Here is a 15,000-nt window from a genome sequence, read left to right on the forward strand (position 1 = left end):
ATCCTTCTTTGGTTGGAGACAGCAACACCACATCATCTGTGAATAGTAAGCACTTGACTTCTGTGTCTGCTAGGGGGATGCTAGGGGGATACTAGGCAGATACTAGGGGGATGCCTGGTGCTGTAGATTGTTCTTATATTTTTGCTAATTCATTGATGTGTTAAAGAGGGTTGGACTCAGGCTACATCCCTGCCTAACCCCCCAGCTTTGGGAAAATAGTCCTGTGTGTTATCCATCAATCTTCAAAGCACATTTGCTGTTGGTGTACATGGATTATATAATGTCATAGGTTTTCCCTCCAATGCTGCTAAAACAGGCCCTCGTGCCAAATTGAGTCAAATGCTTTACAAAACAGGAAAACAATTAGCTTTTGTTTTTGTTTTATTCGGTTGTCAATTAGGGCGTTGAGGGTGAAAGTATGGTCTGTTGTATGATCATTTTCTTAGGAAGCCAATGTGTGATTTGTTCAGGGCATTGGTTTGTTCAGGGCATGGGTTTGTTCAGGGCATTGGTTTGTTCAGGGCATTGGTTTGTTCAGGGCATTGGTTTGTTCAGGGCATTGGTTTGTTCAGGGCATTGGTTTGTTCAGGGCATTGGTTTGTTCAGGGCATTGGTTTGTTCAGGGCATTGGTTTGTTCAGGGCATTGGTTTGTTCAGGGCATTGGTTTGTTCAGGGCATTGTTTTGTTCAGGGCATGGGTTTGTTCAGGGCATTGTTTTGTTCAGGGCATTGGTTTGTTCAGGGCATTGGTTTCCGTGAAGAAATGTAGAATTCTGAGATTGATGATCATGCAGAGTATTTTCCCGAGGTTGCTGTTAACACAGATCCCACTGTAATTATTATTAGGGTGTTATCAGACACTGGTTCCAAATGTTTGGGAAAGTCCCAGAGCTAAGGACGGTACTAAAGCGTTTTAGTAAAGCCAATTGGAATTTGAAGTCTGTGAATTGTATCATTTAATTTAGAATACCATCAGTATAACATGCCTTCTGGTTTTTAGTGCTTTCATTTTGTCCTGTAGTTCTTCTACTGTACTTTGGGAGTCTAGTGGGTTCTGGTATATGTTATGATTGACTCTAGGCTTTGTTGTTTCTCTTGTATTTGTTTTTGCTCTTTGTTTTCCTCTATAGTTCAAAAAAGGTTAGAGAAGTGCTTTACCCATAGGTCTAGCTCATCATGTTTCTGTTTGTTTTATTATGTTCCAGTTTTCCCAGAAGTTGTTTGTTTTTATGGATTCCTCCATATCATGCAGCTGGTTTTCAATATGTTCGTCTCTTTTTGTCTTTGCTGTGTTTCTGTATTGTTTCAATGTTTCCCCATATTGGACATGTGTGTTTTAGTTTGTCTGGGTTTCTGTGTTTTTGGTTCCCTAGCTTTGTCCTGAGGTTTCTACAGTCATTACCGTTCCATTTGTCATTGTTGTCGTTGTTCCTGGCTTTCCTATTTGAGGCCTATAGGTTTGCTAATGAGGTCAATATCTATTATTTTTTTGTAATTCAAATGTTTATTTATTTTTCAATATGCTACAGACTGTAACTCCAGTGGTACAAAGCAGCATACAGCATAAAACAACAGTACAGCCATTCCAAGAGAAAAAAAAAAAAAATACAAAATAAATGCTGTCTAGCAATCCCAATATCAGAGAAGGTTCATATATATCCAAAATCTGTCCCATGTCTCCTTCATCTTTCCTTCTCCATTCACTCTACCCAACATATATTCATATGATGTAATCTTAATCATTTCCTCGTTCCATTCTTTAAGCTCAGGTGTTCTAGGGGTTTTCCAATTCCGCAGCAGGATTGTGGCAGCTGTAACAAGCCCAACTTTTACAATGGTGAATTTGTTGTTATTTATACCAGGAACCGCTGCCCTGTCACCTAACAGACAGAGCCGTGGTTGTGGGGGTAGAGTGAATCCCACCCATTTCTCCAAATACTTTAAAACTTTACACCAGAAAGGATAATACCATGTGACAATCCCATATCATAGGCCTATGCATATATGTGCTAACCTCTTCATTACATTTCCAACATGTATTGTTATCTGCTATTCCCATTTTAAGTAATATTATTGATGTTTTCTAGAGAATCCCCAGAAGCAATGCGTGAACATAGACTGCATACTCTCTCTCTCTCTCTCTCTCTCTCTCTCTCTCTCTCTCTCTCTCTCTCTCTCTCTCTCTCTCTCACGCTCACGCTCACGCTCACACACACACACACACACACACACACACACACACACATACATACAGTAGCTGTATTTGATTTCAAATTGGAGCTACTTCAGGAAAAAACGGCTTTTTGCAAAGGTATTGCTACATAATTATTACACAATGTAACCAGGAAGAAGAACCTTGAACCTTGAACAGTAAATTACATTACATGACCTGGTCACACACACACACACGCGCACGCACGCATGCACACACACACACACACACACACACACACACACACACACACACACACACGCACACACACACATGGACGCACTCACACGCGTGCATGCACTCATAGGCGTCAAATGTTTCATCACTAGTGTACATGTCACTGAAACAAGACCAAGCATCCACACCTCAGCAGGAGGATGACAGACAGACAGACAGACAGACAGACAGACAGACAGACAGACAGACAGACCTTACCTTCCACTGATGATGAAGCACGCCACGAGGAAGATGAGCAGAACGATTCCTCCAGAGATAGACACGGCCAGGATGGTCGACTGGTTGGGATCCCCGATGGCCAGCATGTCTGAGACACACACACACACACACACACACACACACACACACACACACATGGGGTTATGTAACCCTATTGCATATGTCACTGTGTATTTCCACATGCATGCAATGCAGTTGTTTATAGAAGATCATGATAGGGTTAGAGGTAATTGAGGGGATTCCAGGGGGTCCCCTGGCAGAATAAGGAACAGTTTTTAATGTGTTTGTATTGTTTGTATTTGTATTGTTTGGCTCTTTGAAAGCAGCTCACGACAACGTGTCACATTGTGAGCTTGTAGCAGGCTGTGTTGCTAGGCAACAGTGTGTTCCTGATATAGGAGGCAGTGACCTGGGTGTCACAAGTGATTAATGAGCATGTTTGTCACCATGGTGACGAGTATTACGGTATGTACACATGTATTCATTATTAGTATTATGGTATGTACACATGTATTCATTATTAGTATTAGTATTATGGTATGTACACATGTATTAATTATTACACATGTATTCAATACTCTCAGAGAAGTGCAGGTTGTGGGCAGTGTCAGCTTGGTACAGGTTGTGGGCAGTCACAGTGTCAGCTTGGTACAGGTTGTGGGCAGTCACAGTGACAGCTTGGTACAGGTTGTGGGCAGTCACAGTGTCAGCTTGGTACAGGTTGTGGGCAGTCACAGTGTCAGCTTGGTACAGGTTGTGGGCAGTCACAGTGTCAGCTTGGTACAGGTTGTGGGCAGTCACAGTGACAGCTTGGTACAGGTTGTGGGCAGTCACAGTGTCAGCTTGGTACAGGCTGTGGGCAGTCACAGTGTCAGCTTGGTGCAGGTTGTGGGCAGTGTCAGCTTGGTACAGGTTGTGGGCAGTCACAGTGTCAGCTTGGTACAGGTTGTGGGCAGTCACAGTGTCAGCTTGGTACAGGTTGTGGGCAGTCACAGTGACAGCTTGGTACAGGTTGTGGGCAGTCACAGTGCCAGCTTGGTACAGGTTGTGGGCAGTCACAGTGACAGCTTGGTACAGGTTGTGGGTAGTCACAGTGTCAGCTTGGTACAGGTTGTGGGCAGTCACAGTGACAGCTTGGTACAGGTTGTGGGCAGTCACAGTGACAGCTTGGTACAGGTTGTGGGCAGTCACAGTGTCAGCTTGGTACAGGTTGTGGGCAGTCACAGTGACAGCTTGGTACAGGTTGTGGGCAGTCACAGTGTCAGCTTGGTACAGGTTGTGGGCAGTCACAGTGTCAGCTTGGTACAGGTTGTGGGCAGTCACAGTGTCAGCTTGGTACAGGTTGTGGGCAGTCACAGTGTCAGCTTGGTACAGGTTGTGGGCAGTCACAGTGTCAGCTTGGTACAGGTTGTGGGCAGTCACAGTGTCAGCTTGGTACAGGTTGTGGGCAGTCACAGTGACAGCTTGGTACAGGTTGTGGGCAGTCACAGTGTCAGCTTGGTACAGGTTGTGGGCAGTCACAGTGCCAGCTTGGTACAGGTTGTGGGCAGTCACAGTGTCAGCTTGGTACAGGTTGTGGGCAGTCACAGTGTCAGCTTGGTACAGGTTGTGGGCAGTCACAGTGTCAGCTTGGTACAGGTTGTGGGTAGTCACAGTGTCAGCTTGGTACAGGTTGTGGGCAGTCACAGTGCCAGCTTGGTACAGGTTGTGGGCAGTCACAGTGACAGCTTGGTACAGGTTGTGGGCGTTGACACCGCAGCAATGGCCGCCTACAGGCAGCACGTCTGTGGATTTGTTGGGCGTCACATCATTCATACCCGGAAGTTATGCGTGAACGCCTACTGAGTGTCAAAAAAACATCTTGCCTTACATCAGCCCATACATCCAAACAGAAAAGTCTGATCTGATTGTATTAAACAACATTAATGTCAGAAACTACAAGGTTCACTTCCCCTCCGCTCCACAAGGAGGTACCACAAATTTCTGTCTCTCTCTCTCTTTCTCCCCCAGAGACACTGAGAGAGGGTCTCAATCTTCCTGTCATTACATGTCTGTCTAATTAATTATTCAATCAATCAAAAAACTCTCTCTCTCTCTTTCTCCCCCCCCCTCTCTCTCTCTCTCTCTCTCTCTCTCTCTCTCTCTCTCTCTCTCTCTCTCTCTCTCTCTCTCTGTCTCTCTCTCTCTATGTCTCTCTATCAGGCAGAGATCCTCAGTGTTTTGAGTCATAAGAACATCATCCAGTTTTATGGAGCCGTTCTGGAAGCCCCCAACTATGGCATCGTTACAGGTCTGTGTGTGTGTGTGTGTGTGTGTGTGTGTGTGTGTGTGTGTGTGTGTGTGTGTGTGTGTGTGTGTGTGTGTGTGTGTGTGTGTGTGTGTGTGTGTGTGTGTGTGTGTGTGTGTGTGTGTGTGTGTGTGTGTGTGTGTGTGTGTGTGTGTGATCATCCTGTGTGGTCCAGAAGCAGTCTCTTGGGGTTTGGGGGGGGGGGGTGGTTGGGGGGTAGTAGTGGGGGGGGGGGGTATTTTTCCAGGCCACTTAAGGAAAAGAGGTTTTTAGTTTTTCTCATCAACGAGCAGCAGAAGATTAGAGTTCAGATCAGTTGATAGTTATCATGTAAGAGGGCGTGTCCCCAGTGTAGGGGCGTGTCCAGAGCGCACACAGCGTTTATAGATTCAATGTTAAAACCATCAACCATCGCAGCGTTCATTTAGCCGACTTAAACTATGACAAAAAAATGATGGTCGACTACCTTTTATCATTGACGTAAGTTGGGCCTGCTGTGCGGGCCTCACATCTAGCGTGAGTCGCCCAGATGCACCCTCGCCAAGTAAACGATGTACACGCTCATCGCTGTAATATTAGGAGAGCGTGTATTCCATAACCTCTCTCTCTCCGTCTCCCTTCGTCTCTCTCTGTCTCCCTCCCACGTGTTGTCCGTGACATGATGATTAGTTTGTGTGAGAAAATAGATTGAATGAATGGGAAGAGATCCAGTAGAACTAGGACTAGTGGAGAAGAGATCCAGTAGAACTAAGACTAGTGGAGAAGAGATCCAGTAGAACTAGGACTAGCGGAGAAGAGATCCAGTAGAACTAGGACTAGAGGAGAAGAGATCCAGTAGAACTAAGACTAGTGGAGAAGAGATCCAGTAGAACTAGGACTAGTGGAGAAGAGATCCAGTAGAACTAAGACTAGTGGAGAAGAGATCCAGTAGAACTAGGACTAGCGGAGAAGAGATCCAGTAGAACTAGGACTAGTGGAGAAGAGATCCAGTAGAACTAGGACTAGTGGAGAAGAGATCCAGTAGAACTAGGACTAGTGGAGAAGAGATCCAGTAGAACTAGGACTAGTGGAGAAGAGATCCAGTAGAACTACAGTAGGACTAGCAGAGAAGAGATCCAGTAGAACTAAGACTAGTGGAGAAGAGATCCAGTAGAACTAGGACTAGCGGAGAAGAGATCCAGTAGAACTAGGACTAGTGGAGAAGAGATCCAGTAGAACTAGGACTAGAGGAGAAGAGATCCAGTAGAACTAGGACTAGCGGAGAAGAGATCCAGTAGAACTAGGACTAGTGGAGAAGAGATCCAGTAGAACTAGGACTAGCGGAGAAGAGATCCAGTAGAACTAGGACTAGTGGAGAAGAGATCCAGTAGAACTAAGACTAGTGGAGAAGAGATCCAGTAGAACTAAGACTAGTGGAGAAGAGATCCAGTAGAACTAAGACTAGTGGAGAAGAAGGAGAAATGCTGAGTACAGGACAGGGTTCACATGTCCTGGCAGAACATTGGTAATATGAACAGGCTTCAGAAGTGATTTCCACTGGATGTTCCCTGTTGGATCATTAACCCATTAAGACCGGGAACGCATCTGTGTCATTTTTAGATTTATTTGGCTATTTAAAAAAAGCAGATCTACAAGCTTATGTATTAGTCCGGAATTCAAAATGTACTACTGAGAATCAATGTGCTAAAATCTAAAATCTAAAATGACACGGAGGCTTTCCCCTTTTACACCCTACAGAGTATGCCAGTGGAGGATCTCTGTATGAGTATCTGTCCAGTGAGAAGAGTGAGGAGATGGACATGGAGCAGATCATGACCTGGGCCCTGCACATAGCTAAAGGTACAAACTACACCCTAAACCTGGGCCATGCACATAGCTAAAGGTACAAACTACACCCTAAACTATACACCCTAAACCTGGGCCATGCACATAGCTAAAGGTACAAACTACACCCTAAACCTTGGCCATGCATATAGCTAAAGGTACAAACTACACCCTAAACCTGGGCCATGCACATAGCTAAAGGTACAAACTACACCCTAAACCTGGGCCATGCACATAGCTAAAGGTACAAACTACACCCTAAACCTGGGCCATGCATATAGTTAAAGGTACAAACTACACCATAAACCTGGGCCATGCACATAGCTAAAGGTACAAACTACACCCTAAACCTGGACCATGCACATAGCTAAAGGTACAAACTACACCCTAAACCTGGGCCATGCACATAGTTAAAGGTACAAACTACACCCTAAACCTGGGCCATGCACATAGCTAAAGGTACAAACTACACCCTAAACCTGGGCCATGCATATAGCTAAAGGTACAAACTACACCCTGTTTCTGAAGACTTGCTGACTGTGTTGTTTATTTACAGGAATTCATTACCTTCATGCTGAGGCTCCGGTCAAAGTCATTCACAGAGACCTCAAGTCACGCAACGGTAACAATGTCACCAACCCTACTATCTATATAAATATATATATATATATATATATATATATATATATATATATATATATATATATATATATATATATATATATATATATATATATATATATATATATATATATATTAGGGCTGGGACTCGATTAAAAAAATTAATCTAATTAATTAGAGGCTTTGTAATTAATTAATCTAAATTAATCGCATTTTAATCGCACATCAATATTTGACCTGAGAACAGTGAGAAAATGTGTTTTCAAATGGATTTTGGTAAACGTCTTTAAGTACATGTTCTCAAGTACTGCACTTAAGTACAATTTTGAGGTATTTTTTACTTTACTCAAGTATTTCCAATTTCTAATACTTTTACTTCTACTCCACTACATCTCAGAGTCAAATATTACACTTATACTCGGCTAAAATTATTTGAAAACTTTAGTTACTAGTTACTTTGTAGATTTTGATTATTATTATTACAAAACATACAGTAACCACTTCAGCCCTATATCGGCCATTAGAAAATAGCCATCTACATGCATTGTGAGCTTGTAGATCTGCTATTTTCAAAAGATTTGAGTACTTTAACTGTTGGTACTTTAAATACATTTTGATACTTTTATACTTTTACTCAAGTACATTTTGAATTCCGGACTTTTAATTGTAACATAGTATTTCTACATTGCAGGTAGAGTGTGTTGTCACTGTTGTTTTATCGTCGTTTAATTAATTAATGAATAAAAATAATCCGCGCGCATGTGACCCGCACCGCATCGCCCCCCCCCCCCCCCCCCCCCTCTCCCGCGGGGCGGGGGTTCGGGGTGGCAGCCCAGCCAACATTATCAAGCAGGCTATCGGGTGCGCCGTCTTCATTCATGCTTTCATGCACTGCGTTGCCTGCGGTTTGTTGTTGTCTGAGACCAGACGAGACACATGCATGTTGCTTGGTGCACCGGGACAAACGGTCCGTCTGAAACTCGTCCCGTGAGAAACGTTCCGCGGGGCAAAAATAAGTGCGATTAAAATGCGTCAATTTTTTTAACGCGATAATTTTTCTGTAATTAATTGATCGAAATTAACGCGATAAAGTCCCGGCCCTAATATATATATATATATACTTTCTTGTTTTGGCTGTTTAAAAGATCTGTTGATATACCAAGCATAATTGAAGACATGAAGTAGTCAAAGGTTACAAAGTGGAGCCAGGTTGTGCTGAATGCGTCTCTTCTCTGTTTGGTTTGCAGTGGTGATGACAGCAGACAAAGTGTTGAAGGTATGAAGCTGTTCTGTTCATCTTATTATTAACATACAGTCTACTGTAAAAATCTAAAGGACCACTTCCCCCATTTTTAAGCTATATTCATATACAGTAAATGGAACCATTTTCTTACCACTTCAGAAACCCGCCTACCAGTGACATCACCGTTTGGCAGTTTTTTTGTGTTGCATGCTAACTGTCCATAAATACAAAGCCTGCAGTTTCTGTTAGCTTGGATTCCCCATCGATGATGTCACTGGTAGACGGGGTTCTGAAGTGTCCACAGCCCTCCTCTGAGACACAGACAGACATGGTGGCATATCATAATGAGCTGAGGTGAAAATGGATGAAATTGTCCTTTAATGTACAGTCCTTGGGGGATTATTATTACATTATTTATTGTGCTTTAATCCCTGTGTTTGTAGATCTGTGATTTTGGAGCGTCTAAGTTCCTGTCTCACACCACACACATGTTATTATGTTTGTAGATCTGTGATTTTGGAGCGTCTAAGTTCCTGTCTCACACCACACACATGTTATTATGTTTGTAGATCTGTGATTTTGGAGCGTCTAAGTTCCTGTCTCACACCACACACATGTTATTATGTTTGTAGATCTGTGATTTTGGAGCGTCTAAGTTCCTGTCTCACACCACACACATGTTATTATGTTTGTAGATCTGTGATTTTGGAGCGTCTAAGTTCCTGTCTCACACCACACACATGTTATTATGTTTGTAGATCTGTGATTTTGGAGCGTCTAAGTTCCTGTCTCACACCACACACATGTTATTATGTTTGTAGATCTGTGATTTTGGAGCGTCTAAGTTCCTGTCTCACACCACACACATGTTATTATGTTTGTAGATCTGTGATTTTGGAGCGTCTAAGTTCCTGTCTCACACCACACACATGTTATTATGTTTGTAGATCTGTGATTTTGGAGCGTCTAAGTTCCTGTCTCACACCACACACATGACGGTGGTGGGAACGTTCCCCTGGATGGCTCCAGAGGTCATCCAGAGCCTTCCTGTCTCTGAGACATGTGACACTTACTCCTACGGCGTGGTGAGTCCACTGTGTGTGTGTGTGTGTGTGTGTGTGTGTGTGTGTGTGTGTGTATGTGTGTGTGTGTGTGTGTGTGTGTGTGTGTGTGTGTGTGTGTGGTAACCAGACCTTTCGCCCCAAATCCCTTTTGCCCGTGTTTTTGAGCGGAACTTTTGCCCACTCCAGACTTTTCGTTGTTACTTATACCTATAGAGTACTGAGTACTTCTACCAGTAGAGTACTGATTGATACTGTTACTTATACCTATAGAGTACTGAGTACTTCTACCAGTAGAGTACTGAGTGATACTGTTACTTATACCTGACGATGACCTCTGACCCCTGGCCAGGTGCTGTGGGAGATGCTGACCAGAGAGGTTCCATTTAAAGGCTTTGAGGGTCTCCAGGTGGCCTGGCTGGTGGTGGAGAAACAAGAGGTAAAGGGTTAAGATGTAAAGGGTAAAGGGGTAAAGGGTTTGAGGGTCTCCAGGTGGCCTGGCTGGTGGTGGAGAAACAAGAGGTAAAGGGTTAAGGGGTAAAGGGTAACGAGGTAAAGGGTAAAGAGGTAAAGGGTAAAGAGGTAAAGGGTAACGAGGTAAAGGGTAAAGAGGTAAAGGGTAAAGAGGTAAAGGGTAAAGAGGTAAAGGGTAAAGAGGTAAAGGGTAAAGAGGTAAAGGGTAAAGGGGTAAAGGCTTTGAGGGTCTCCAGGTGGCCTGGCTGGTGGTGGAGAAACAAGAGGTAAAGGGTTAAGGGGTAAAGGGTAACGAGGTAAAGGCTTTGAGGGTCTCCAGGTGGCCTGGCTGGTGGTGGAGAAACAAGAGGTAAAGGGTTAAGAGGTAAAGGGTTAAGAGGTAAAGGGTAAAGAGGTAAAGGGTAAAGAGGTAAAGGGTAAAGAGGTAAAGGGTTTGAGGGTCTCCAGGTGGCCTGGCTGGTGGTGGAGAAACAAGAGGTAAAGGGTTAAGAGGTAAAGGGTTAAGAGGTAAAGGGTAAAGGGGTAAAGGCTTTGAGGGTCTCCAGGTGGCCTGGCTGGTGGTGGAGAAACAAGAGGTAAAGGGTAAAGAGGTAAAGGGTAAAGGGGTAAAGGCTTTGAGGGTCTCCAGGTGGCCTGGCTGGTGGTGGAGAAACAAGAGGTAAAGGGTTAAGAGGTAAAGGGTAAAGGGGTAAAGGCTTTGAGGGTCTTCAGGTGGCCTGGCTGGTGGTGGAGAAACAAGAGGTACGACTCACAGGCCCGCTCGGTTGTAGTGGTGGAAAGTAACTAAGTACATTTACTCAACTACTGTACTTAAGTAATTCATTTTGAAAATAGCAGATCTACAAGCTCTCAATAAGGATAATTCCTTTTAACAGGTCGTTCATGAAAGTCCTTGTGGTCTTGTTTCCAATGAGAACCTGTGAGCAATTAGGGGTTAAGAGTCTTGCTCAGGGACAAATTTCATTTCATCGACACATATGCTGGCCTGGCCGGGAATCGAACCTGTGGCAACCAGGGCCTCTGGCTCACTAGGCAGGCTCACTAACCACTCAGCTATGGCCGCCCCTCAATGGGTTGCGATGCGACGCATCGTGAGCTTGTAGATCTGCTATTTTCAAAAGATTGTATACATTTTAAAACTTATTAGTGCTTTCTACTTTTGGTACTTTAAGTACATTTTGATACCAATACTTTTGTGCTTTTACTCAAGTACATTTTGAATTCCAGACTTTTACTTGTAACAGAGTATTTCTACATTGCAGCATTGATACTTTTACTTAAGTAAAAACATTCTGTACTTTTTCCACCACTGCTCGGTTGTGATTGGATTTTGCTGCACCAATCAGGGCCCAGTATGCAAATATGTGGCGGGTTTATCACCAGAGGCATTTTTTTATCCACCTGCACGCACGCACGCACGCACGCACGCACGCACGCACGCACGCACGCACGCACGCACGCACACGCACACACACACACACACACACACACACACACACACACACAGGAACAATGTGATGCTCTCATGGTTTCCACTGAAGGAGTATTTATAGAATCATGATGTCAGCTCTGTGCTCTATGTAAGGTCTGGATTCACTGTGTGTGTGTGTGTGTGTGTGTGTGTGTGTGTGTGTGTGTGTGTGTGTGTGTGTGTGTGTGTGTGTGTGTGTGTGTGTGTGTGTGTGTGTGTGTGTGTGTGTGTGTGTGTGTGTGTGTGTGTGTGTGTGTGGACCCCTGCCCAGAAACCCCCCTGAATGAATGCTAGAGGCCTTTACTGAACCCTGAGGGTGGGGGGAGGGGGGGGGGGCTTTATGAGAGGTGGTGGATGATGGTTATATGGAGTGTGTGTTACCTGAATCCTCTCCACACACACACACACACACACACACACACACACACACACACACACACACACACACACACACACACACACACACACACACACACACACACACACACACACACACACACACACACACAGCTCAGAGAACATGATTCCTACACAACAGTGTTTTGGCTAAACTCCAAAATCTCTCCCTAAATAAACCCACTCAGTCTCTCTCTCTCTCTCTCTCTCTCTCTCTCTCTCTCTCTCTCTCTCTCTCTCTCTCTCTCTCTCTCTCTCTCTCTCTCTCTCTCTCTCTCTCTCTCTCTCCACGTGCACAGACAGATATTTTAGGAGTTAATCCCCAGAGAAAATGGTTTCCATGGACTGTTCTCCACAGCTCTGAACTTACTGTAGTCTCTACAATATGAACCTACTGTATGAACCTACTGTATGAACATACTGTAGTCTCTACTGTATGAACCTACTGTATGAACCTACTGTAGTCTCTACTGTATGAACCTACTGTAGTCTCTACTGTATGAACCTGCTGTATTTTGCTATACTGTAGTCTCTACACTGTGAACCTGTGTGGACTCATTCACTCTGTGCCTGTGTAGCATGGCTGCACTAGTGTGCACTAAGTAGTGTTCACTAAGTAGTGTTCACTAAGTAGTGTGCACTAAGTAGTGTTCACTAAGTAGTGTGCACTAAGTAGTGTGCACTAAGTAGTGTTCACTAAGTAGTGTTCACTATGTAGTGTTCACTAAGTAGTGTGCACTAAGTAGTGTGCACTAAGTAGTGTTCACTATGTAGTGTTCACTAAGTAGTGTGCACTAAGTAGTGTGCACTAAGTAGTGTTCACTAAGTAGTGTGCACTAAGTAGTGTGCACTAAGTAGTGTTCACTATGTAGTGTTCACTAAGTAGTGTTCACTATGTAGTGTTCACTAAGTAGTGTGCACTAAGTAGTGTGCACTAAGTAGTGTTCACTAAGTAGTGTTCACTAAGTAGTGTGCACTAAGTAGTGTTCACTATGTAGTGTTCACTAAGTAGTGTTCACTATGTAGTGTTCACTAAGTAGTGTGCACTAAGTAGTGTGCACTAAGTAGTGTTCACTAAGTAGTGTGCACTAAGTAGTGTGCACTAAGTAGTGTTCACTAAGTAGTGTTCACTAAGTAGTGTTCACTAAGTAGTGTGCACTAAGTAGTGTTCACTAAGTAGTGTGCACTAGAGTGCACGAGTATGCAGTATAGTGTCCAGCACTAACTGTGTGATTGTGTGTGTGTGTGTGTGTGTGTGTGTGTGTGTGTGTGTGTGTGTGTGTGTGTGTGTGTGTGTGTGTGTGTGTGTGTGTGTGTGTGTGTGTGTGTGTGTGTGTGTGTGTGTGTGTAGAGGCTGACCATCCCCACCAGCTGTCCGGCCAGTTTTGCAGAACTCATGAGGAAGTGTTGGCAGGCGGATCCTAAGGTAAGATGAACATAGCTCTAATGTAAACACTGTAGTTCTGTTTATGATGCTGAACACAGCTCTAATGTAAACACTGTAGTTCTGTTTATGATGCTGAACACAGCTCTAATGTAAACACTGTAGTTCTGTTTATGATGCTGAACGTAGCTCTAATGTAAACACTGTAGTTCTGTTTATGATGCTGAACACAGCTCTAATGTAAACACTGTAGTTCTGTTTATGATGCTGAACACAGCTCTAATGTAAACACTGTAGTTCTGTTTATGATGCTGAACGTAGCTCTGATGTAAACACTGTAGTTCTGTTTATGATGCTGAACACAGCTCTAATGTAAACACTGTAGTTCTGTTTATATGTACTCACTCACTGTGCTGAATGTAGCTCTACGTTCAGCACACGCCATAGCGGTGGGGAACCTCTGCTAAACTAAATATACATGAAGCAACTGGTGATGTGAGTGACAAGACGTTCTGGGAGGTTGACTCACTCATAGATTATGAGACGTTGTGGGAGGTTGACTCACTCATAGATTATGAGACGTTCTGGGAGGTTGACTCACTCATAGATTATGAGACGTTCTGGGAGGTTGACTCACTCATAGATTATGAGACGTTCTGGGAGGTTGACTCACTCATAGATTAAGAGACGTTCTGGGAGGTTGACTCACTCATAGATTATGAGACGTTCTGGGAGGTTGACTCACTCATAGATTATGAGACGTTCTGGGAGGTTGACTCACTCATAGATTATGAGACGTTCTGGGAGGTTGACTCACTCATAGATTATGGGACGTTCTGGGAGGTTGACTCACTCATAGATTATGAGACGTTCTGGGAGGTTGACTCACTCATAGATTATGGGACGTTCTGGGAGGTTGACTCACTCATAGATTATGGGACGTTCTGGGAGGTTGACTCACTCATAGATTATGAGACGTTCTGGGAGGTTGACTCACTCATAGATTATGAGACGTTCTGGGAGGTTGACTCACTCATAGATTATGAGACGTTCTGGGAGGTTGACTCACTCATAGATTATGGGACGTTCTGGGAGGTTGACTCACTCATAGATTATGGGACGTTCTGGGAGGTTGACTCACTCATAGTTTAGGGGACGTTCTGGGAGGTTGACTCACTCATAGATTATGAGACGTTCTGGGAGGTTGACACACTCATAGATTATGAGACGTTCTGGGAGGTTGACTCACTCATAGATTATGAGACGTTCTGGGAGGTTGACTCACTCATAGATTATGAGACGTTGTGAGAGGTTGACTCACTCATGGATTAGGGGACATTCTGAGTTATATCACACACTCATGCCATGTATGCCAGCCAGTCTGTAGAGAGTTCTGAATGCCTGGGATGTTCCTGCACGAGAAAAAAAGGACGCTCTGCTTCTAAATTCCGCCGCTTGGTGAACCCCCCAAGGTTGGTGCCCTGTGCTGCGCTGCTTTTATCCGCCAGATTGGGACGTTCACGCCATATTTTGCACCATTACGGTGCGTTCATCATCGGTGACGAGTGCCT

The 15,000-nt window shown here is 44.1% G+C and overlaps 1 pseudogene across 1 annotated transcript in view; it reads left to right on the forward strand.

The window, feature by feature from the left end:
- LOC311045231 overlaps positions 1 to 15,000 on the forward strand; it is a 23,786-nt pseudogene that overhangs the window by 1,357 nt on the left and 7,429 nt on the right. Inside the window, exons 2-8 of the transcript XR_014602879.1 lie at positions 4,871 to 4,958; positions 6,693 to 6,794; positions 7,336 to 7,401; positions 8,648 to 8,676; positions 9,591 to 9,728; positions 10,057 to 10,143; positions 13,397 to 13,471. The product of XR_014602879.1 is annotated as an uncharacterized misc_RNA (transcript). The remainder of the gene's footprint in view (positions 1 to 4,870; positions 4,959 to 6,692; positions 6,795 to 7,335; positions 7,402 to 8,647; positions 8,677 to 9,590; positions 9,729 to 10,056; positions 10,144 to 13,396; positions 13,472 to 15,000) is intronic.

Source organism: Gymnoscopelus microlampas (assembly GCF_963454915.1).
Source record: "Gymnoscopelus microlampas genome assembly, chromosome: 5".
NCBI classification, from domain to species: domain Eukaryota; kingdom Metazoa; phylum Chordata; class Actinopteri; order Myctophiformes; family Myctophidae; genus Gymnoscopelus; species Gymnoscopelus microlampas.